This window comes from Polypterus senegalus, chromosome 14 (genome assembly GCF_016835505.1).
Source record: "Polypterus senegalus isolate Bchr_013 chromosome 14, ASM1683550v1, whole genome shotgun sequence".
NCBI lineage: Eukaryota > Metazoa > Chordata > Cladistia > Polypteriformes > Polypteridae > Polypterus > Polypterus senegalus.
This window is the reverse complement of record NC_053167.1, coordinates 88093501-88116725: the sequence shown is the minus strand read 5'-3', so window position 1 is coordinate 88116725 and position 23225 is coordinate 88093501. Positions and strand designations below refer to the sequence as shown.

The 23225-nt window shown below is 38.6% G+C and overlaps 1 protein-coding gene across 1 annotated transcript in view; it reads right to left on the bottom strand.

The window, feature by feature from the left end:
- The window catches only part of eif2b3 (eukaryotic translation initiation factor 2B, subunit 3 gamma), a 156405-nt gene that overhangs the window by 6106 nt on the left and 127074 nt on the right, over positions 1-23225 (bottom strand). The window lies entirely within an intron of this gene.

Below are 23225 nucleotides of genomic sequence, written 5' to 3'. Positions count from 1 at the left end.
GTTTATAAGTGTAGGTATGTCCATGAGCAGGACTGCTACTCCAGTATGACTTTCTACTTTGCTCCTTATGACAGCTGGATAGTCAAACCACCACCTCTACTCTCTTTCCCCAGACATACTTGCAGTGGATAAACTGGGTATAAAAATGCTGAACATCTTCAGATCAATAAAAACATCGGCATTTGCTTCTCTGCCAAATTTCCCATGATAATATTAACTGCTTGAATTCTGAAAGGAATATATAATATTTTCAAGCTTCTCAATGACATCATTATTGCTTATAAAATACAATTGTGAAAAATAGGAGACACGGTTTCAAAAAGCACGCAAATATAACAATACAATTTTACACAATACAATTCAATGTAGAGTAGAAATACAATAATTTCATTTGAACTGTACTGAGTCACCTCTTTGTTCAACACGTCAAATGACAAGAAAATGTACCCTATAAATCTTTCAATGGAGTAAAAGCTTGATGGCTTTCAAATGAAAGGTTTTAAAGTAGTACTAATGATATCTGTGTTTCACTATATGTAGACTAATGAATAGCTTAAAATGTTAAGGTATGCATCATTTGAAGACTTCCTGCTTCAATAACTGGAAACTGTAGAATATTTTAATGTTATTTGCTAACGGTTTTTACAACATTACTTTTCTCAGAAAGAAATAAGCTGACCTCAAAACTGCCCTATTTATACATAAATTCAATTTTCCTTTAAATTTTAATGCTGAATATTCATTTTCCATTGAAGATATAAACATTATGAATAATAAGATGATGGCAATTAAAGATGATGTCGTCCTTCAGTATTATTTATTTTGTTTTGTGTGTTTGGCCAAATTTTAATTTTATGTTTGTGTTATGCAACAGTGTCTGGCTCAATGATATTCTGTCTCCTAGCCTAGATTATTAACAGAGAATCTTCTGCAGAGCACTCTCCCTCACAAAGCCTGGCTCTGAACTCAATTAGGTGTGCAGCATAGTATCAATAAATATATAATTTACAAATAAATAAAATTTGCTCTGAGCACAAAGTTGTTGCCACTGCTTACTTTGACCCGAGGGGTTCTGGGATTGGATATATTATATCTGCTCTTTGTTCTAACTGCAATACATGTTTGGCTCTTCCCGATGCTCCTCAATCTGTGCCACTTTAACAGCTAGAAGCTAGAAGTTAGGATTACCTAACTAGATGGGCTCAGACTTACATGTGTCTGACAAACTCCCAAGTTAATAGACTGAGGAATAACACACACTTTAATTATTTAATAAATTGTTGCACTTCATGTACAAAGTTGTTTATATTGTGCATTACCATTGTGAAATGTACAGTATATGGTCTAAGGTATCACATTATACTTACTCTACTCATTAAAATGTGAGACAAAATTATGTTGTTCATGTGATAAATGTGAAAAAAACAAACTGTAAAGTATTGTGCAATCCAATATTTGAAATTTCATAACCTTTTTATTCCCTTGAAAAATGTTTATTGTAGAGATGAAGCCATATGTTTTGGTCTGTTTATTCAGGATTTTATCAAATACTAACAAAATACCTGCGCTTCGCAGCGGCAAAGTACTGCCTTAAAATTTTTATTGGGAAGAAACGTAAACCTTTTTAAACTGAGGGATAACATACCAATAATTATTTGTTAAGGATCTCTTTGTATGCCACGTTGTCATTTCGGCCCTTTCGGTTGTAATATGACCAAGCTGTGCGCTGAGCTTGCTCTTGAGCATGCAACATATAGTTGGCCATGTGAAAAGCAATCTTGCCTCAAATCTCACAGCTTGGATTGCTGCTGTCATAATCGGTTTGAGTTTCATGGTTTGTTTCAATTACGTTAGTATTTGCATGACTTGTGCTGAAGTGACATTCAGCATCTGTCAAGCATTGTATACATACAACCGGTTTCATCGATAACTTCGCATCCAGCTTTTGAGAGTTTAAACATTCATAAACATCAAAGTGTCCACTACTCAAATCGTCACCTGTGAATCTAAGATGTTTAAGAGGCATTGGCGGTTGTCCAAAGGTGTAAAATATTTGGCCATTTCGGTACACTTGAAAGCGACAACCGAACAATTCAGCGGCAGCCATCAACTCACATGCAGAACCATAGGTGAAGGGCTTAAGCATTTCACTCTTATAGTGTTCCTGTGTAGTATAATTATCTCCTGTACCGTCATCAGTCCACACCTTGAACCTGTCCCAGTCATTCAATACATAAGACACAATGTTCCTCCGGATATCAAGAGTGAACCTGATATGACAGTGCAATATGTAACACAGAGAATGAAAAAGGCAGGCGCCATCTCCAGGCATGAAAACCACTCGGTAAGTGACAGTTCTTTGATCGATGGTGATCACCTCAATAGACATGTTAATGGGGGTACGGTTGGAACGATAAAGGAAATGGGTACCTGAACAATGTAAACTAAGTCTAAAATACCTACACAATAACTATAATCGTAATAAACGAACAATAAAACAGCGGAAAAGCCGTGGATTAAATAAAAAGGCTGCAGTTATCAGCAGGGAGATGTGAATACCGTGGCGAAGCAAGAAAGGGAATAAAGAGACCGGAGCGACGGATGGCCTTATGTAGGCAGGCAGCCAACAATGTGGGAGGCGTTGGGATGGGGGACCAAACGCCGCCTCACACGCCGACCGAGCTGTAGGCTACGGACGTATATATGTACGTAAGTAGGATTCAGTTAACGTTGGGAACCCGTGTACCAAATTTCTTGAAGATGGGCCCATAGGTAATAAAGACCGTTGGAAAGTTCAATATGGTGGCCGACATTGGCATCATACCGCCGAAATAAGTATGTATATCGGTTTTGGTTAGCGCAGGGAAGCCGCCTACCAAATTTTGTGAAGATAGGGCCATGAATAAAGTTTAACATGGCAGACGTTGTCGACCGTTATGACCGTTACGAGTAGATTTTCGAAATGAAACTTGCTTAACTTTTGTAAGTAAGCTGTAAGGAATGAGTGTGCCAAATTTCAGCCTTCTACCTACACAGGATGTTGGAGAATTAGTGATGAGTGTGTCAGTGAGGGCAACAAAGACCATTGGAAAGTTCAATATGGCGGCCGACAGTGGCGTCATACCATCGAAGTAAGTACGTACATCGGTTTCGGTTAGCGCAGGGAAGCCGCCTACCAAATTTCGTGAAGATGGGGCCATAAATAAGAAAGTTCAACATGGTGGAGATTGTCGACCGTTATCGACCGTTATGACCGTTACGTGTAGAATTTCGAAATGAAACCTGCTTAACTTTTGTAAGTAAACTGTAAGGAATAAGCCTGCCAAATTTCAGCCTTCTACCTACATGGAAGTTGGAGAATTAGTGATGAGTGAGTGAGTCAGTCAGTCAATGAGTCCGTGAGGGCTTTGCCTTTTATTAGTATACATAATTTAAGATGACTTTGAAAAACATCTACATCTGCAACAGCAGACTGATAACACAATGACAAGTTTTAACAAAGCACATTTAAAATAATGTGTTCAGTAATGTGAAACCCTAGCAAACTTGTGTATAACAGTATTCATAATATAAGGGGACATTATTTTTGTTCTACACCTTCTGTGTTTTTGCAGCAACTACTAAGGGTTTACTTCACCTTTCACCCACACCCTGAAATGGATAGACCAAACCCATATTATTAACAGTCTGCAGACTCTCCTGGGCAATTTCTGGGTTCTCCCAGGCCAACAGAGATATATCCTTCAAACATGTCCTGGATTTATCTGTTAAAGTTCTTCCATCAGACTGCATCTGGTAGGCCTTCTGCAGACTGTGTCAAAAAGGTGCATTTTCAGTATTTGCCCACACCACTTTAACTGCTCTAATTCAATGAGCCTTTGCAGGAAGCCTAGTGTTGGTTTTCAATCCCAAATCTCATGCTCATGTGTGCCATGCCCAGACTGCCGCAAAAGGCTTAGACAATCTGCAGTCAGAGAAGCATGTTTGAAAACATAGGTATCTATAAGTAAATTTCATCCTTAGTTTATTTTAACCATGTTATTATTTAACATCAAAGGGTACTAAGGATAATAAGGATTAATAATGCTTGTAAACTATGAGCATTTGTCAAAATTTGTTTACAAAACAGATAATGTATGCAAAAATAAAATTATCACTTAACATTATTGAAGTAATAATCAAGACATTCAAAAATACTAAAGCAGTAGGTAATATTGGGTAAAACATTTAGAAAAGACTGTAATTTACCCAGTATTTCAGGATGAAATACAGCTAACCACCACTGCCAATTATTTTGTAGGACTCCTTTAAAAATTGCCACATCTACGTAGTTGTTTAGACTATGGATTGCACCATTATTTTTCTATCCCAGCCAGTTGTGCTGGTTAAATTTCAATCACTTCAAATAACTCCAAAGTTAATTTAGTATTCAATGAATACTTACAATTCCACTTAGCTAGTTTCAAGCCAAGTTCAGAAACAAGGAGGAATTCTGACCAGTGTCTTAGGGAGTTATTGACTTATGCGGTGTCATAGATTATCACAGCTAATAATATTATTTACTTGGCTGATGCCTTTATCCACGGTAATTTACAACACTTGTGAAACACAATTGGTTGCAGGTGAAGTGACTTGCTCATGGTCACACAACCATAGGATTTGAAGTTCAATGCCTGTAATAATATTGGATCCAATAGATGCAAGAGAGCCATACGGCAGACTTGAATGTCATAAGAAAGCAGTCCTCCCAACTAAACACAAGAAGGATAGTAAATGTCTCTTACCAAAACTTCCAACTACTATAAGAATAAAAAAGGGTAAAGATGATGAAATGAAGATGATTAAGGACTGTGATTTTGTGTATGTATGGAAAATTAGCAGCATCAATAAAGAAGAAAAATTAGTTACATTTGAGAAAAAAGTACAATATGTATTTGTTAGTAGAATAAATAGACATTGGGCTAAGGCTGCAAAATCCTGGGCAATAATTTTTCTACTGTGGAGTACTGGAGAAGGAAAGTGAATGAGAATGACCTGGATGTCAGGTACCTAAGAACAATATTGATCACATAAGTGCCTTGAAATTCACAAACAAGTTTATCACAAAGATAGAAGCACTAAAATTAGGCTAGCAAAGCTTGACTCCACTTCTGAAACAAAGAACTTTACTTGTGACATATGGGCCAAATGAAAACAAACAATAAGAAATTTAAATTTTACAGTGTGTTGCAGAAATCAACTGATGAAGTTTTCATTAAAGATTTAATGATTCTGGAAAGTTTTAATGGGAATGGGTAAAGAACCTAAGAAATAGCCGAATTTAATTGGCACGAAAGAACAAGGCACTTTTAAAAATAATGGTGAAAGGCTTTTAGTGTTATGCATCACTAATCACTACAATGCAGCTCAATTCTGATTTTTTCAGTCATGCAACACAGATCATATATTTTTAGTAAGAAGTAAGAATGGCCAAAAAAAAAAACAAAAAAAAAAAACACAAGGAGTCTGAATTTAGATTGGATGTAGACCACTTTCCTAAGGAAGAATTAATAAAAATTCAGGACAACCCTTGTCAAACAAAACACACAATTTCTAATATTAATAGTTCGCCTGAAGCATTTTTCTCAGTTTATTTTCAGACAGATGTCGACATAATCGAATGTCTCCCTAGATATTCTGAGACTGTCAAACCATAGTTTTGCATCAAAATCCTTCATATCTCGCTTCAGTCAGTCCTGGTACCTCTCCTGCATCCACAGGTTCCTAAGTACAGGTACAGCAGGGATAAATACTTCAAAGCAACACCTACAAATTTTTTATTTCTCTTCTTTGCCATCATGAGCTGACCAATTCTTGGAATTTTTCCACTGAAAATAATAATAAGTAGTGCTGCATCAGCATGCTGTTGGTATTCATGGTGGTTTATCTTTCTGACAAATTATTTTTTTTTTTACTAATTTTGTGCAAATGGGGCATATCCAGATAGTTACACTGTACACAGTTTTGGATTTGGATTTAAGATGAACAAAAAAAAAAATAAACATAAAAATGAAGTGTGTGCATTGTGAAATCTGTGACTGTTATTTTCAATATAAAATTTTCACATAAAATATCCATAAATTCATACAAGTTGAGCCCTTACTTAAAGAAGAAAGATCAATTATTAATTATATTAAAAGACGTCAACAAAAATGTGTGCGTCAAAACAGAACCTGGAATGGGCAGCAATCATCAATTACATACTTCGTTTTTAAAATTTATATAAAAAGAAAGCACAGTAAAAAGTATAGCATAGCAATGTCATAAACCAGAACACAAGCATACAAATTAATAAACACCATAACTCAAAGAGGTCTTAAAAAAGAAGCAAGTGACAAGAAAATCCAAATTAATCTGAAAGACAGCAAAAAAATCTGATACAGAAAGATCTGGAATAAATGTTTAATGTAGCTTGAAGTACTCTAATGATGTTGGTAGAATTCGTTGTTTAGAAACGTTAACTAAAAGGAACACTGCCTGGTGAAATGACAACACGAAGCAGTTCATTTATGATGAGAAAATCTTGCTGAAATATTAACACTATAAAAATACACCCTTAAAGCTAAGAAAAAGCTAATAACAACTTAGTTGGAGGAATAATTTGGAGAGTGTCACACACGTGCGCAAGGGAGGCAACTAAAGGGCTTGAATAAGGGCAGTTCCGAGTCATACCAGGATGTGGCAGAGTGCACTGACTCTTTTTCTCCCTTTCCTGCAGACCATTCACGGGAGATTCGACCAGGCCCTCTTGACGTAACTTCCGGGACCGACCCTATGGAAGAAGACCTTGCCGGCTCCGGCCCCTGTGATGTTACGTCTGGGCTCGAACCTATGGCTGAAGACCTTCATGAGCCCAACCCCTTTGATCTCACTTTGAGTTTTCCCCTTTAAAAGCCTCCACCTTTTCCCTATTCCTTCCGTTCTGTTTTGGACTCGGTTTTGTGCACAGCAGTGCTATAATTTAAAACTATAATTTGCAGCCAGGAAACCAAATATATGGGTGGCTGCCCCAAACCTTGCTATGGCTCTTTGTGACAAGAGTTAATGGTAGAGTCATATAAGGAAAATCAAGCATTGTTTTGCAAGATATAAAAAACCTTAAAGGCAGAGAAATAATGTCCAGTCAAGTTTATTAAAGAGAAAAGTTAAATCTCTTCACAAATCAACAACAGACTTTGAAAAGATGTAAAATACTGTAATTCCAACTGAGCAATTCATATAAAGCACTAAATAATTAACAACAAGAAATTAAGTATGTAAGTAAGTAATTAAGTAATAATTAGTAAAATAAGGACTCACTGTAGCTACCAGTAAACAAATATATAAACAAAAATAAAATTAGGTAATGATCAAAATACATGTGCTGTGCTTAAATACACAGAGTCAGCGGGTGAAAACTTCTTTTAGGAAATCACACAACTGGCATGGTGACAGAATAGTATACAATTATACCCAGAGCAAAAAAAGAGGAATGGCATAATCACAGAATAATATCCATTGTGAGCATTCCAGAAAAAAGAATACCTGAGAAGTTTTTAATACCGTCTAATAAAGAAGCTACAGCAAAAGCTTGAAGAAGCACAATGAGACTTGGCCTGTCAAGGATGAACTACTGATTGCTTGATATTCATTCACAGACAAAAAAGTGAGCAGGTGTTCCAACTGTAATTATACAGGTAAGCCTTGTATTTTCCTTCTGCATCTAGAGAAACTATGTGACATAGTGCCTTAGAATGAATTATAGCTTTTACTTAAAACATTGTTAGGTAAAAAGACTTCTTACCAAAACAACTAAGAGCTTAAATCACCTGTAAGAACCAAGTAATAAAAAAAGTAAAACAGGGAGGTATATGCTTACCTCTTTATTAGTGTAACAGAAAACATGAGTAAAGATGGAAAATGCAGCACATTAAAGTTTAAAATCAATAACTCAAGGCAGTAACTTCTGAATATCTCTGTACTGGCTTATGCAAATCACATCACTCTGATAGGCAAAAGCGTTTCCAGTTGTAAGCTACAAAAACTGCTTCATTTTTTCCTTTATGGCAAAACAAACTAAATTCTGCTGTTTAAATTACTTCCAAATGCTAGTGCAAAGATAAATTAATGTGCCAGTTGAGAAAATGATCAATTTCCTTGTTTGCATATATTGACAAAAAAGTTGGATTTTAATGGGTTACTATGCAATATTATTTATAGTACAACACATACATGAGGTACTACAAATTGCATTTATGTACTTGCAAGATGTAAAAATTAATCTAGACAACATTTGGAGGGAATACAAAAAAAAAAAAACCAGTATATTAAACCAGAGACAGAGAAAAGTTAGGTGCAAACTTTTGGAACAGGGGAGAGTCCCGAGGCTTTGGAAAACATCTTGTATCACTCCCGTCCCAAAGGTATCACGTCCTAGTGAGCTGAATGACTTCCGGCCTGTTGCTCTGACGTCACATCTGATGAAGACCATGGAGCGGCTACTGCTTCACCACCTGAGGCCACAGGTCCATCACGCCCTCGACCCTCTGCAGTTCGCATACCAGGAGAAGGTGGGAGGCGGAGGATGCCATCATCTATATGCTTCATCGATCCCTCTCCCACCTGGACAGAGGCAGTGGTGCTGTAAGAATTATGTTTTTGGACTTCTCTAGCGCCTTCAACACCATCCAACCTCTGCTCCTTAGGGATAAGCTGACTGAGATGGGAGTAGATTCACACCTTGTGGCATGGATTGTGGACTATCTTACAGACAGACCTCAATATGTGCGTCTTGGGAACTGCAGGTCTGACATTGTGAGCAGAAATACAGGGGCACCGCAGGGGACTGTACTTTCTCCGGTCCTGTTCAATCTATATACATCAGACTTCCAATATGACTCGGAGTCCTGCCACGTGCAAACGTTTGCTGATGACACTGCTATTGTGGGCTGCATCAGGAGTGGGCAGGAGGAGGAGTATAGGAAACTAATCAAGGACTTTGTTAAATGGTGCGACTCAAACCACTTACACCTTAACACCAGCAAGACCAAGGAGCTGGTGGTGGATTTTAGGAGGCCCAGGCCCCTCATGGACCCTGTGATCATCAGAGGTGACTGTGTGCAGAGGGTACAGACCTATAAATATCTGGGAGTGCAGTTGGATGACAAATTGGACTGGACTGCCAATACTGATGATCTATGTAAGAAAGCTCAGAGCAGACTATACTTTCTGAGAAGGTTGGCATCCTTCAACATCTGCAGTAAGATGCTGCAGATGTTCTACCAGACGGTTGTGGCGAGTGCCCTCTTCTACCGGTGGTGTGCTGCGGTGGCAGCATAAAGATGAAAGACGCCTCACGCCTGGACAAACTTGTTAACAAGGCAGGCTCCATTGTAGGATTAAAGTTGGACAGTTTAACATCTGTGGCAGAGCGACGGGCACTAAGCAAACTCCTGTCAATCATGAAGAATCCACTGCATCCACTTAACAGGATCATCTCCGGACAGAGGAGTAGCTTCAGTGACAGACTTTTGTCACTGTCCTGTTCCACTGACAGACTGAGGAGATCGTTCCTCCCCCACACTATGCGACTCTTCAATTCCACCCGGGAGTAAATCACGAACATTAATTTTATTTTAATTCTTTTCATTTTTATTACTATTTAATTTAATATTGTTTCTTTGTATCAGTATACTGCTGCTAGATTATGTGAATTTCCCCTTGGGATTAATAAAGTATCTATCTATCTATCTATCTATCTATCTATCTATCTATCTATCTATCTATCTTTCTTTCTTTCTTTCTTTCTTTAGAAGTGGAGTCAAGCTTTGCTAGCCTAACTTTAGCATCCAGCACTGCATACATGTCATAAAACTTTTAACTTCTCCATTGTATCATTTAGGGTAATATCCTGTAAATTAAAAGAAATATAAAATTCTGTAAATAAGTTACAAGTTAAGAGACAAGAATTTGTATAACTGAAATTGACTTGTTAAAATTATATAAAACATTTTTATTTCCTGGACAAAGTAAACATGGATTTTCACATATAATACTTAGTTCTAGGTTTGCTATGGTTCCATAAACTTTTAGTTAAATTTAATGTTGTAATTTAATGTTATCAAGCTACCTTTCAAATGTATGTTTAAGCAGTATTGAGCAATGAAACTCCAAAAAACATTTCCTTGTAAAATTGACTGCTTTTTGCACAATAATCATGTTCCTCACACTAAGTATTAATAACTAAATAAATATGCTAAAGATAATACATGACCAGCTTTATGTGCTGAAAGTAAGCACCATTTATAATAGCATTACCATGTGGCTCTTGCTTTTATAGTACCACTACTACTTCCAGACTTAACACGAACAGAGCAAACAGTAGATTACTATTATATTCATATTTGATCAGATAAAATACACTATAACATACAGAACTTATTTCACATATTGCTTAAACTTTAGCAGTGTTGATTCTACCCATGGTATAAAAATAAAAATTACTTTTGACACCATAACCTTTATTTCTTTCAGAACCTGGTAACTGGCAAGACACCCATGGAAAGCACACCGGAAGGGGCGTAGATTCACTAAGCTGCCGACAAGTAAGGCACCTTTAGCGCACGCAGGAAGGAGCCAGGCCCACCAATTCCAAGACCATTGGATACGACGACAACTCGCAGAGCCACACCCACCAACTCAGACGCGACGACACAGAAAAAACGGCGTCATTTTTATTTATCTGTCGTAGAGGCCACATACATCTCCGAGCCACGTTGACTGTTCATAGAGGCATGTTACTCGCGGAGGTGAATCGCCATATGCAGCATGTAAAATAGTTTGCGAGGTGTATCCCATGGGATCCTTAAAACAATACTTTACAACTGAGGTTAAAACACAATGAAGTAAGCAGTCTTTAAAAACCGAGTTTTCGGTTATGACGCACGACCATGTGCACCATAGCAAACTGTTTTACGCTACATACAGCAATTAGCATCGCGACAAACATCGTCATGTCTTTCCAGAAGTGTTTAGCATTCAATAAATAATTATGCATGAGATTGAGCGTGTGTCTACCCGGCGCAGAGAGGTGTGGGTGAGCCATTACGTCCCTACCCTTTGTACACACCCCACTCACCAAAGGGCATTTGTGAGGGACCTTCCGCATTCATGATTGTTCCTGGGGCTGCTTATCTTGATAAACAGAAGCGCGAGTCAGCTAGAAGGGCAGTAAAAAGAAAGAACGGACGAGAGGGTGAGTGAGTGAGAGAGAGAGGGCTGCTTATCTTGATAAACAGAAGCGCGAGTTGGTTTGAAGTGGAGTAAAAAGAAAGAAGCGTGGGGCCGCCAGGTAAAAAGGCACCGGGCTTTTTCTTGGTTTTTTATTTTTAAAGAATGCTTCCTGCTATATTTTAACTTCGTTGTAGCGGGTCCACAGCTCAAAATTGAAAAGGCCAGTTTTAACAGATAATTGCCGCACTTTTCAGCGCTTAAAGGGTTATGGTAGAGTGGCCGGAGCAGTTTCCGGGAGCTTTGTGATGCGGGCAGTCCTCGCTTAAGCGCACAGGTGAGGAGTCGTCCGCATCTGTAATTATTGCCGGGAGTTCCTAATCGCCACACCTGATCCACGACCCCGTAATATATAATGGAAGCTTTGGGGGCGGAGCTTAATAGGGAAGATCTGCGTGAAACACTTGAGAGGATCGAAGGGATGACAAAGGACAGCACAGTTAGTTATGAAAATGAAATCCTTAAAGTGTGGAATTCTCTGCCAAATAATCTTAAGTCAATGAAGGCACTTGAGATTGCTTTCCTTACTTTGTTTGGAACATCTTATGCGCAGCTGTTTTCAGCTTTGAATTAAATCAAATCTGACACCAGAAACAGACTAACAGATGACCTGAGTGCTGCATGTGTTGCTCTCAAGCTTACAAAGTATGAGCCAAGGTTAGACAAATTATCAGCATGCATACAACAGCAAAAAGCACATTAATTGTTCAAAAGCATACCGAATGCAAACTTTTACCTTTCAACAAAAAGTTGTTTGTATCATTGAAAGCTCTGTTATTATGTTTTTCTTTTAAGACAAAAGATGTTAATGTATGAGTTGCTTTTCTAAACTAAAAGCTCAGTAGATAGACAGAGCATCAGTATTGGCAGTTCAGTCCAATTTACCATCCAGCTGCACTCCCAGGTATTTATAGGTCTGTACCCTCTGCACACACTCACCTCTGATGATCACGGGGTCCATGAGGGGCCTGGGCCTCCTAAAATCGACCACCAGCTCCTTGGTTATACTGGTGTTCAGTTTTAGGTGGTATTCAGGTTAAATTGCCATGTTGGCACTTTGCGATAAATAAGTGGGTTTTAGATTGCAGTTTGGGCACTTGGTTTCTAAATGGTTCGCCATCACTGGTTTAGGGGAAGACTACAAAACGCTATCTCAGAGGTTTTAAACTGTCAGTTTCAACTGTGAGGAATGTAATCAGGAAATGGAAGGCTACAGGCACAGTTGCTGTTAAACCCAGGTATGGCAGGCCAAGAAAAATACAGGAGCGGCATATGCACAGGATTGTGAGAATGGTTACAGACAACCCACAGATCACCTCCAAAGACCTGCAAGAACATCTTGCTGCAGATGGTGTATCTGTACATCATTCTACAATTCAGCGCAATTTGCACAAAGAAATTCTGTATGGCAGGGTGATGAGAAAGAACCCCTTTCTGCACTCACACCACAAACAGAGTCACTTGTTGTATGCAAATGCTCATTTAGACAAGCCAGATTCATTTTGGAACAAAGTGCTTTGGACTGATGAGACAAAAATTAAGTTGTTTGGTCATAACAAAAAGCGCTTTGCATGGTGGAAGAACACCACCGCATTCCAAAAAAAAAAAAAACACCTGCTAACTACTGTCAAATTTGGTGGAGGTTCCATCATGCTGTGGGACTGTATGGCTAGCTCAGGGACAGGGGCCCTTGTTAAAGTCGAGGGTCGGATGAATTCAACTCAGTATCAACAAATTCTTCAGAATAATGTTCAAGCATCAGTCACAAAGTTGAAGTTACGCAGGGGTTGGATATTCCAATAAGACAATGACCCAAAACACAGTTCAAAATCTACAAAGGCATTCATGCAGAGGGAGAAGTACAATGTTCTGGAATGACCGTCACAGTCCCCTGACTTCCAGCCATCAAATTTAACTGAACTGGAGAGATTTTGTATGGAAGAATGGTCAAAAATACCTCCATCCAGAATCCAGACACTCATCAAAGGCTATAGGAGGCGTCTTGAGGCTGTTATATTTGCAAAAGAAGACTCAACAAAGTATTGATGTAATATCTCTTTTGGTGTGCCCAAATTTATGCACCTTCATATTTGCAAAAGAAGGCTCAACAAAGTATTGATGTAATATCTCTTTTGGTGTGCCCAAATTTATGCACCTGTCTAATTTTGTTATGATGTATATTGCATATTTTCTGTTATTCCAATAAACTTAATGTCACTGCTGAAATACTACTGTTTCCATAAGGCATGTCATATATTAAAAGGAAGTTGTTACTTTGAAAGTTCAGCTAATGATAAACAAAAATCTAAAGAATTAAGAGGGGTTCCCAAACTTTTTCATATGATTGTATTTACATATATGAGAATGAAAAATTGAAAAATCAGATAATTGTTATATTCACATTAGAAGGACACAAATTTTACAAGAATAGGCCACTAAGACCAACATACAACACTTTTTACCTAATACTTCTAAGATATAATTAACATGGGATTTGTAGGTCCCAAGGTACTTCCTTTGATACTACTATATGAGAAGCTAATATTTGGCAATAACCTTACTTACTCTCATAATAAATTTAAATATTTTCTTAGTGTCAATACTCAATCCTCATTTTAAGGTTGAAAAAAACTGAACAACGTTTGTATTTGTTTGTAGCTCACACTACAAAGATCTTAAATAAATCCACCAGATCTTATTTAGTGCTATTATATTCTCATGACTTAGCACTAAATGGCCTCACAAGTACAATAAACAGTTTAAATGATTTTGACCCCAGACAATGACCTTTACAACAGAGCACCTGTGACCACTGGGGGGCGTACAGCTCCCCAAACCCTGTGCACAACAGACACAGAGCCCAGGTTCGGCAACACATACATTTATTTACTATTGGGAAACTCTTTTCCCTTACTCCCCACAACAGCACAGTAAAAAGGACCCAGTAGCACAGTCTACAGCACATACCTCTATCTTTCTCTTCTCCTCCCTTTTCTCTTCCTCTTTGCCTCCACTCCTCCTCCAGCAACCTTTGTCCACCTCCTCCCAACTCTGGCTCCCGAAGTAGTGGCGGCTGGCTCCTTTTATAGAGCACCCAGAAGTGCTCCAGATGCTTGATGACCTTCTTCTGGCAGCACTTCCAAGTATGGCAGAAGTGCTGCCACATAGGGCTCAGCCATTCCAGCAACAACCCCTGGCATTGCCCAAGGAACCCAGCAGGGCTGCTCCAAAATCTAACTCCTGAGGAACCCTGTGGGAGTCCAAGGCACTGCTTCAACTCAGAGGGGCTGCTCTCTAGTGTTCTGAGGGTAGGTCATGTCCTGAATATGCTCTCTCTCTCCCTGGGTCCTTTCACTATATAGGCATCCTAGCCAGGCAAGGGCCCCAGCCGAATGCCACACATTCTATTTAGATTTTTGTCATTTACAGCATGAACTCAGTTTGCTTAGAAGACTACCATGTCTTTTACACCCCAAATAAGACATTAAGCTATTTTATTACATTTTATTATATATTTTTTTATTTATATTTATTTTATTAATTTTATTGGAATCCATACAAAGCAATCAAGTTTTTACAAAAAGAAAAATTGAGTTAAGAACAGATCGATCCCCACCCCGAGAGAGAGAAAAAGCCAATTGGCGTAAAATTTAAGGCTTGTAAACATACCTAAATTAATAAATTCTCTGTGCTTCATGAACTTATTTTAAGATATTACTGATTAGATCCTGCCATGTTTTGAAAAAAGTCTGTACGGATCCTCTAACTGAGTATTTGATTGTTTCCAATTTCAAATTATATAACACATCGGTTTCCCACTGACTTAAAACAGGAGAGTTTGGGTTCTTCCAGTTTATCAGAATAAGTCTGCGTGCCAAAAGTGTAGTGAATGCAATCACAATTTGTTTGTCTTTCTCCACTTTAAGCCCTTCTGGAAGAACCCCAAACACAGCTGTTAATGGCTTAGGAGGGCTTGTGAGTCCAAGGCTGTTTGAGAGGTAATTAAAAATTTTTGTAATTAATGTATATTGGAATGTTTTGAAATAAAAAAAGGAGCTTAGGAAGAATATTCATCTTAACAGTGTTAATTCTTCCAGCTAGTGTGAGATGAAGGGTTGACCATCTATGCAAGTCTTGTTTAATTTTTTCCATGCAGACGGCGAAATTTTGTTGATAAAGAGCTTTATGTTTACTTGTGATGTTTACCCCAATGTATTTAAATTGTTCTGCAATGATAAAAGGTAGGGTATCTAATCTAATATTATATGCTTGAGAATTCACTGGAAAGAGTACACTTTTATTCAGATTAATGCTAAGACCAGAGATCTTTTGAAATTCTGTGAGTGCTTTTAAGACTGCAGGCACAGAATTTTCTGGGTCCGATATATACAATACCATATCATCTGCATATAATGAGATTTTCTGTTCCAGTCCTTCTCTGCTAATCCCCTTTATCTGATCAGTATTTCGACAATGTATTGCCAGTGGTTCAATGGCAATCGCTAACAGCAGCGGTGACAAGGGGCAGCCTTGTCTAGTGCCATGTTCTAGTTTAAAGTAGTCTGAGCAAATGTTGTTGATGCAAACTGAAGCTTTTGGGTTAGTGTACAGTAATTTAATCCATGCACAAATGTTCGGGCTAAACCCAAACTTCTCCAATGTAGTAAAAAGGTATTTCCATTCAATCATGTCAAATGCTTTTTCTGCATCCAATGATAATAATATTTCTGGGGTGTTTGATTTAGTTGGTGAGTATATTACATTAAACAGGCGTCGAAGATTTGACAATAAGTGTCGGCCCCTAATAAATCCAGTTTGGTCTTGTGATATTACTGAGGGGAGCACTTTCTCCATCTTTCTAGCTATGATTTTAGAGAGTATTTTACCGTCGTTATTCAGAAATGAAATTGGTCTGTATGATGCACATTGTAGTAAGTCCTTATTTTGTTTTGGAAAAACAGTGATTAGTGCTTGGCGAAAGGTTTGAGGAAGAGATTGGTTATCTCTGGCTTCTGTAAATGTTGCTAATAGGAGGGGAGCTAGCTGAGCGGAGAATTTCTTGTAAAATTCTGCAGGGTAGCCATCAGGGCCTGCTGCTTTCCCGCCTTGGAGTGACTTTATAGCATCTAGTAATTCTGATAATGCCAGTGGTTTATCAAGTTTCTTCGCACTAAAAGCGTCTATTTGTGGTATCTATAATGTATCCAGAAATGCATTAGATTGTGTATTGTCTTCTTTAAACTCCGTAGTATATAGGGATTTATAATAGTCTCTGAAAGTGTGCATTATATTTTTGTGTTTGACGATTTTATCTCCTTTTGTGTTGGTGATTACCGAGATTGCGTTGCGCACTTCCTGCTTGTGAATTTGTTGAGCTAAAAACTTATTAGCTTTCTTTCCATGTTCATAATAATGATTTCTGGATTTGTAGATTAGTTGTAGCCTGCCTCCTCCTATGTGGAGTCTCGCTTGGTAGTCTATTTTAGAAATTTCGCTTTTTATCTCTGCTGCTTTCTTGGCTTCGGATTTATTTCTGTGGGAAAGATATGAGATAATCTGTCCTCTTAAGAAGGCCTTAAGAGTTTCCCAGAGTATTCCTGCAGAGATCTCGGTTGATGTATTTGTCTCTAGAAAGAATTTGATTTGTTTGGATATAAAATCCGTACAATTCTCGTCAGCTAATAGAAGCGGGCTGAGGCGCCATCTGGGGTGAGTGTATGGGGCTTAGTAATTTTACTTCCAAGATCATAGGTGCATGGTCAGAAATAACAATAGCATCGTATTTGCAAGATTTAATCATAGGCAAGAAGTTATTGTCTATAAAGAAGTAATCAATCCTTGAGTAGCAATGATGTACTGGTGAGTAAAAAGAATATGTTCTTGAATTTGGGTTTAAAAACCTCCAGGGGTCTGATAAGTTGTGATCAGTTATAAACTTTGTAATTATCTTTGTGGTGTTAGATGCCGTTCCCCCTGTGGAGGAAGTCCTATCTAAAAGTGGATTTAGAACACAATTAAAGTCCCCAGCCATTATAACTTTATGAGTGTTCAGATTGGGAATGGATGCAAATAAATTTTGTATAAATTCCTTATCATCAACATTAGGTGCATAAACATTTATCAAAATCATTTTACAGTTAGATAAGTCTCCCATGACCATTACATATCTCCCTTCAGGATCCAATACTACATCTGATGCTACAAATGGTACTGTTCTATGTATGAGAATTCCCACACCTCTAGTTTTCTTCGTAAAACTAGAATGGAACATTTGGCCAGTCCAGTCTTTTTGCAGCCGGAACTGATCCTTGCTTAGTAAGTGGGTCTCCTGTAAAAATACTATTTTAGCATTTAGACCTGTTAGGTGAGAAGTACTTTCTTTCTCTTTAATTCGTGATTCAGGCCTTTAACATTCCAGCTTACGAAGTTAACTGTCCCATCATGGAGACACTGATTCTGAGTTTTTGATGTCATTTTATAGTCTTAACTGGAAGTGAGACAGCTTGCCTTAATTTCCTATTTCCCCTAGAGTTGTTGCCATGCAGCTTATTATTACGTTGGTAGTTATAATTATAAAGATTAATAGGATAGATTAGGTATAGATCAAGCCTGCTCTCTTTCTCTCCCCCCTTAACCCCCCACCCTCCCTTTTGCCTCCCCAAGTGAGGCTAAAACCCACTTCACACAGTCCCAGTCCTCTGACATACCCAGAGACAGAGCACGTCCAAAGCAAAACAAGCCCCAATGCAGCGGCATTTAGGGTTAAAAGATAGAGATATCTATTACCAATATAGTCTTTAAAAAAAAAAAAAAAAGAATTTTGCACTTAAAATATATATATAGTCTTCAGCAATTTTAGTGCATTAAGATGATACACCCAGATAATAAACCCGGTGATGGTGTTAAAGATGTGTCCAGAATAAGCATAACAAGTCTTAATGCAGTAATAGCAATAACAATAAACCAAGGGTATGATATTGAACAGTCTCATTTAGGGTAGAGATGAAATAATTAGAAAAAAAAGAAAGAAAAAGTAATTAAGCACAATAAAACATAAACAGATAGCGCCCTAGTAATACTAAGTAATAATGAGAATATATGAGAATATATGCTGATAAAAACCCGTATTTTAAAACGAATAGATCAGACAGTAGATTATTAATCCTTGCTTTATCATTAACCGCCATGACTCACTATTATGTATCAGAATAGTCCCGGGATCAGCTTTCTTAATTCCTTTTCTGCTTCTTCCTTGCTAGCGAAGACATAGAATTGACCCTGCCATTCCACATTCAGGTTTTGACGGATACAAGAGGCTGTATTTGACGCTGGATTGCCATAACCGCTGTTTAATGTTGTAGAAGGCTGCGTTTAGTAGCTGTTGCTGGAGAGAAGTCAGGGAAGATACGAATGTGGTTATTTTCAAATGTAATATCTTCCTTGTTTCTGAGGAGTGCCATCACCTCTAGCTTAAATGATAATCGTTCAAAACGAACTATAAAAGACCTTGGTCTGGGTCTAACGGTGTTTGATCCGCGAACACGATAAGCCGCTGCTATCTCAGATTCTGCTTTAAAGTCGTCCCGATTATTTTAGAAAAAAGTTCAGCTGCGAATTTCACCGGGTTTGAACTTTCTCGATTCTCAGGCAGACCTTCAATTCTGACATTATACCTTCTACTACCATCTTCCAAAGCAGCCAGTCTGTCTCCGAGTGTTTTGCATTCGGAGCTGACATTTTCTGCTTTTTCTTCAGCACTGGTAGCTAAATTTTCGGCTAATTCAATCCTAGTCGTAAATGTCTCCTTGAGATCCTCCAATTGATCAGTAAGCGTTTCAATTTTACCCAGCACCAGTCGCATCTCCACTTGCATTTCTTGTCGCAGCCTTTCATTTGCCTGTTGCAGCATCAGCCGCTGCGCTTTGCTTGCTTTGCAACTCCTGCTGCTGCGTTTCGTTTGCTTGTTGCCATTCCTGTTTCAATACCAGCATCTCCTGTTTCAATTCCTGTTTCAGTCCCTCATGTGCCTTTGTCCTTGCTTTCTCATTTGCCTTCTCGGTTTTCTTTATATCTTGTATGACCTCAGTGAACATCACCTGCAGTGTAGACATTTCAATTGTGCTTTCTTGTACCGTAGGTGAAGCGTCAAGCTCTACTGTAGCCAGTGTCCCCGCTATTCCCTGCTCGCGTGGAGTAATTGAGATCTGTAAGGCCTTTTCCAGTTTCAGGTGTTCTTCTCCGATCGGCGAGCTATCGAGATCTGCACTCACGATCGCACATCCCCTTTTCACTCTCAGCCGGCAACGATGTAGCGGACCTTGGTCCCGAAGAGTCTGTACTTTCGCCAAGCTGATCCAGGTCTCTCTCTGAAAGGCCGTATCTTGAGCTAGGGCTTGCTGATCTTAGCTTGGGTGCAGCTTTAGTTTTCGATTCTTTCGAACCCCCTTTCTTGCTGGCCATGTTTATATATGCTTACATATATACTGTAGCAGTCTCCTTGGGTTGAATAGATACAGGATATCTCAGGATAATAAGCAAATAATATGAAAAGAATACCGCTGCTAGCAGAGCTCCACTTCAGACATCCATCTCTCGCATCGGACAAGACCTCTTTTATTATATTAAACATCATTTGCCAGAAACAAAATTTTTCGAGATTCATTTGGAATTATTATGCTTGTTTTAGGATAGATGTAAATTTACTACATTTAGTGCCATCTACAAATTCGAAGGAAATTAAATGGTGACATTGTTATCTAAATCATTTACATAAATAAAAAAACGGCAGCAGTAACAAGTACTTTGCTTTATGGGAACAATATTTTGGCACCATCTAATTTATAAAAAAATTACTGTAACTATAATCCAATATTTTTTCTACATATTAATCAATTCTGTGTCCATCTACAACACTTGCCTGTAATTTTTCTTTCTTGGAGTTTCACCATTAAAATTTCTTGGGGTACATAATAAACAAATAAATATCAAATGGGTAATTATATGTGTACTACAGTTAATATTTCCTATATACACTCACCTAAAGGATTATTAGGAACACCTGTTCAATTTCTCATTAATGCAATTATCTAATCAACCAATCACATGGCAGTTGCTTCAATGCATTTAGGGGTGTGGTCCTGGTCAAGACAATCTCCTGAACTCCAAACTGAATGTCAGAATAGGAAAGAAAGGTGATTTAAGCAATTTTGAGTGTGGCATGGTTGTTGGTGCCAGACGGGCCGGTCTGAGTATTTCACAATCTGCTCAGTTACTGGGATTTTCACGCACAACCATTTCTAGGGTTTACAAAGAATGGTGTGAAAAGGGAAAAACATCCAGTATGCGGCAGTCCTGTGGGGGAAAATGCCTTGTTGATGCTAGAGGTCAGAGGAGAATGGGCCGACTGATTCAAGCTGATAGAAGAGCAACTTTGACTGAAATAACCACTCGTTACAACCGAGGTATGCAGCAAAGCATTTGTGAACCCACAACACGCACAACCTTGAGGCGGATGGGCTACAACAGCAGAAGACCCCACCGGGTACCACTCATTTCCACTACAAATAGGAAAAAGAGGCTACAATTTGCACGAGCTCACCAAAATTGGACAGATGAAGACTGGAAAAATGTTGCCTGGTCTGATGAGTCTCGATTTCTGTTGAGACATTCAAATGGTCAGAATGTGGCGTAAACAGAATGAGAACATGGATCCATTATGCCTTGTTACCACTGTGCAGGCTGGTGGTGGTGGTGTAAAGGTGTGGGGGATGTTTTCTTGGCACACTTTAGGCCCCTTAGTGCCAATTGGGCATCGTTTAAATGCCACGGGCTACCTGAGCATTGTTTCTGACCATGTTCATCCCTTCATGACCACCATGTACCCATCCTCTGATGGCTACTTCCAGCAGGATAATGCACCATGTCACAAAGCTCGAATCATTTCAAATTGGTTTCTTGAACATGACAATGAGTTCACTGTACTAAAATGGCCCCCACAGTCACCAGATGTCAACCCAATAGAGCATCTTTGGGATGTGGTGGAACGGGAGCTTCGTGCCTTGGATGTGCATCCCACAAATCTCCATCAACTGCAAGATGCTATCCTATCAATATGGGCCAACATTTCTAAAGAATGCTTTCAGCACCTTGTTGAATCAATGCCACGTAGAATTAAGGCAGTTCTGAAGGCGAAAGGGGGTCAAACACCGTATTAGTATGGTGTTCCTAATAATCCTTTAGGTGAGTGTATAATAATACTGTGCAAAAGTTTTAGGCACCTTAGATAGCTCACAAAAATATTTGTCACAGATGGTTATTTTATGCCCTCTGGATTTGTGTGTCAATAGAAAAGAATGCATTCTAGAGTTTCAAACATACTTTCTGCCGAAAGCCTTACAGAAACATATAGAGTAATAAATCACTTTCCAGTTAAAAAAATGGCATAGAGTCCGGTGCCTGATTAATCAAATGTAATAAATTGGTTCTAATCAACAGTGACATAATATGTAGCCTGAAACAGAGTTATTAACTGAAACGGAAGCAACAGAGTATTGGGCATAACACTCGACATGGGGCAATCATACTAAATAGGTGAGGCAGCTGTAGAAGTGTCAGTTTAACCTGCAAATCTTACATAATGGTAAATGTGAGCATAGCAATAGGACACAAGGGGGTCATCCTGCATCCTCAATGTCTCGCCCAAGCAAAAACTTTGACGCAGCATTTCCAGATGTGGTGTTCAAGCTCTTCTGCAGAAACACAAAAAACTAGCAGAGTTGAAGTTCAGGGGTTTGACTTATAAAACTTTATATGCACAAAAAGAGACTTGAAATGTGCATACGAAACTTTCCAAGTAAAAGTCAGGATTTATAAAAGAGAAATGAAGGGCAAACTTGCATATATTTACAGCAACTCTAACTCATCTTGCACACAACATTTTGGAGAAAGTGGGAAATTATGCAACCCTTGATACAGAAGGTAAACTCCGCCAAAATGAGAAAATGATGACTCACACATTTAATCAATCATATCACAAAGCCGTTATTATAAGGTGCACTGATATGACAAACATTAAAACTCAAAGTTATAAATATGATGTATATACTCTATTTTAGCTCACTTTTAAGACTGCCAATCCTGCCTATCTGCACTAAGAAACTTTCTTATTTTTTCATCAATTTATATAGGCTTGTAGGTGCAAAATTGAACTATGCTACATCACTTTCCAAAACCATACTCGGAACGTAACATTTATGGAATTCCGCCCAAGTAATTCTGTCATGGTCCTCATCCCCATCTCATACTCTAAATTCCTCATCCAATGGCAAGGGACACTAGGAGATCAAAGAAAGACTAGGTTTGGTATACCACAAAAACAAACAACCTAACCAGAGACTCGCAGAAAGGTCTACTTTGCAAACTGCTGAAATGACGAGGGGAAAGTAAACGTTCCAACCTCCTACTCGGACACCCCAGCGTCCTCTATGGTGAGAAACCTGAATTTAATATCAGCCTGAGCTCAACCTTGATTCAAAAAATAGGCCTTGACCCATGCCATAGGCTCCATAAGAGTGGTAGCCGACACCAATCCCAGGTGGACTTCCCTATTAGCCTATGATATAGTAATTAACCCAGGGTTTTCTTCAGGGAACAGCAATACAACCACACAGGGGTGACAAGGGGGTAGGTGGAGCTAAAAGTAAAACATATACTCAAAATGGACATTACTGAAGAAAGTACAAGCTTGCAGTCAGGCCTAATAATGTTAGTTCCTAAGATGGAGAGAAGCTGGAGTTCCTGCAATGACTTTTTCTGAACAAACGGAGTTTCTTGTTGTAATACCTACAATTACGCTTAAAGTTGAAAATCTGCTCAAAAAGCAGGGCAGGGTAGGGCAGCTTCCCTAACCACTCTGGACA